Source organism: Etheostoma cragini, chromosome 12 (genome assembly GCF_013103735.1).
Source record: "Etheostoma cragini isolate CJK2018 chromosome 12, CSU_Ecrag_1.0, whole genome shotgun sequence".
NCBI lineage: Eukaryota > Metazoa > Chordata > Actinopteri > Perciformes > Percidae > Etheostoma > Etheostoma cragini.
The window spans coordinates 18191179-18194644 of NC_048418.1; positions in this window are offsets into that span (position 1 = coordinate 18191179).

Below are 3466 nucleotides of genomic sequence, written 5' to 3' on the forward strand. Positions count from 1 at the left end.
GAGCTCATTGTAGCCTAATGTAGCGGAGTAAGAGTACAGTTTATTTTTCACTAATCTACTCAAGTAAAAGTAAAAGTACAGTGATTTAAAACTACTCCTAGAAGTAAAATTTTTTCAAAAACTTACTCAAGTAAATGTAACGGAGTAAATGTAACTCGTTACTACCCACCTCTGACGACTATACCCTCTCACATACACTACTATACTCTTTCACATACACGACTATACCTCTCACATACACGACACACACACACACATTACTATACTCTCTCACATACATTGCTATAGTCTCACACACACACACACTACTATACTCTCTCACACACACCACTATACCCTCTCAAACATACATGTAAAAGGTTTATAATAGTGTGTGTGTATGAGTGTAGTGGTAAATATGCAAGATCACAATAGTGCAAGACAGAAGTGTGAATTATTACCTAGGGAGCGTCGAACTTTTCGGTCACATTCTCACCACAGGATGACTGAATATATTGAAAAAGATTTGCTAAAAGATTTCCATCTTCAATATTGTTTCTGCAAGACAGCGTGTTTATTGTCTGAATGTGCAAAGTAGAAAATGTACAAATGTAACTCACTAAGCCTTTTCAGGCTTGATAGTGTATGAGAACGTACTGTAAGAGATTTTTTCTTGTATCTGGCTGCTGTATCTTCTCTGTTCACAAGAGGGCAGGCAAGTACAACTGACCAAGAGTAAAGAGGGTACTTATGTGTAACTTCACATGTAAGATGCAATACATGCATGCTCTTCATACTTTATTTTTTTTACGTTTTGGGATAACTTTACATTAAATGATCTCTACCATCTCCTCACCCTCAAATCATGCAGACGAATGATTAAAAAAATATGCTCATGCATTCCCAGTACAAACAAAAGTAGACAAATGTATTGCCCCCTCCCACTCTCGGGGTGTCTATATATTTTTTTTTTTGTCAGCTGTTTAACAGCCTGAAAGAATGTTAATATAGCTTTATTTTAAGCCCTTCATTTTAAAATCCTACATCAGAATGCTCCAACATTACCTTAGAGACACAATGGATATGTGATGTCTCACGCAGACTTAGCATGAAGCTGGCTTAACAGGAGGATACCGTTTTACAGGAGCCTGAAAAAGAATAAAATATGGCTTTAACAACCTGAAAAAGATTTAAAATATAGACATTTAAGCCCTTAATTTTAAAAATCCTACATCAGAATGGTCCGATATTACCTAGGAGACACATTGGACATGTGATGTCTCATCCAGTCTTGGAATCAGACTGGCTTGAAAGAAGGATACCATTTTACAGTAGCCTGAAAAAGAGTAACATATGGCTTTAACATCCTGAAAAAGATTTGAAATATAGCTTTAATTAGACATTTAAGCCCTTAATTTTAAAAATCCTACATCAGAATGGCCGAATATTACCTGAGTGACATACTGGAAATGTTATGCCTCACCCGGACTTGGAATGAAGCTGGCTTAAAAAAATGATTCCTTTTTAGAGTTAACAGCCTGAAGAATTGTCAATATAGCTTTGCTTTTAAGCCTTTAATTTTACAATCCTACATCACATTGCTCCAATATTATCTGAGAGAAACACTTGATATGTGATATCTCACCAAGCCTTGGATTAAGTCTGGCTTAACAGAAGGATTCCGTTTTACAGTAGCCTGAAAAAAATAAGTAAAATATGGCTTTAAAAGCCTGAAAAAGATTTCAATATAGCTTTGCTTTTAAGCCCTTATTTTCAAAATCCTACATCTTAATGTTCCAATATTACTTGAGAGACACATTGGATGTGTAATGTCTCACCCGGTTTTAGAATGAAGCTGGTTTAACAGGAGGATTCCGTTTCACAGTAGCCGGAAAAAGACTAAAATATGGCTTCAACAGCCTGAAAAAGATTTCAAATATAGCTTAACTTGGATATTTAAGCCTTTCATTTTAAAATCCTACATCAGATTGGTCCTAAATTACCTGAGTGACCAAGAGGATATGTATTGTCTAACCCAGAGCTGGAATGAACATGACTTAACAGTAGGAATCAATTTTAAAGTGGCCTGAAGGAGAGTTAAATGGGACTTTTAACAGCCTGAAAAAATGTCAATATAGCTCTACTTTTAAGCCCTTAATTTTAAAATCGTACATCAGAATGCTCTGATATTACCTGTGAGACACACTGGATAGGTGATGTCTCCCCCAGACTTGAAAAGAAGCTGGAAAAAACAGTAGGATTACTTTTTAGAGTAGCCTGAAAAAGAGTAGGCTAAAATATGCCTTTAACAGCCTAAACAAGATTTAGAATATATGATTAATTAGACATTCAATGCTTTAATTTTAAGATCCTACATCAGAATGGTCCTAAATTACGTGAGTGACCCAATGGATATGTAGTGTCTAACCCAGACTTGGAATGAACCTGGCCTAACAGTAGGAATCCATTTTAGAGTTGCCTGAAATAGAGTTAAACATGCCTTTAACAGCCTGAAAAAGTGTCAATGTAGCTTTAATTTTAAGCCACTGATTTTAAAATCCTACTTCAGAATGGTCCTAAATTACCTGAGTGACCAAGAGGATATGTATTGTCTAACCCAGAGCTGGAATGAACATGGCTTAACAGTAGGAATCCATTTTAGAGTGGCCTGAATGAGAGTTAAATATGCCTTTAACACCCTGAAAAAATGTCAATGTAGCTTTAATTTTATCAGAATCAGACTGCTCGGATATTACCTGGGAGACACACTGGATATATAATGTATCCCCCAGACTTGGAATGAAGCTGGCATATAATCAGCATTCCTTTTTAGAGTAGCCTGAAAAAGAGTAAAATATGCCTTTAACAGCCTGCAAAAGATTTAAAATATACCATTAATTAGACATTCAAGGCTTTTATTTTAATATCCTACATCAGAATGGTCCTAAATTACGTGGGTGACCCAATGGATATTTATTGTATAACCCAGAGTTGGAATGAACCTGGCTTAACAGTAGGAATCCATTTTACAGTTGCCTGAAGGAGAGTTAAAATATGCCTTTAAAAGCCTGAAAAAATGTCAATATAGTTTTACTTATAAGCCCTTCATTTGCAACTCCTGTTGAAATGACGGGACAAGCTTAAAACATCACATACAGCTCAGAAGAGGCCAAAACGCACATTTTTCCTGCAAGGAGATGTGTGTTTAACAGCTACTGTAGATAAACTACCGTAAACCTGTTGAAATGTAAACGTGTTTAAATGACAGCAACAAGCAAAACATCACAAAAACCTCAGATGAGCTCGAAGCGCACATTTGAGAGAACGCTGGCGCTGTCTGTTCGCCACTTCTCCAGTCGCGTTAAAATAACGCCAAGCCTTTAAGCCAACTTTTATTTATTCTTTTTAACCTTTTTACTAGACCAAGGCGACAGAACCACCAGTAATCCTGCATTCTGGGAGCGTAGTGCTCTTGTAGGGTTGTAAG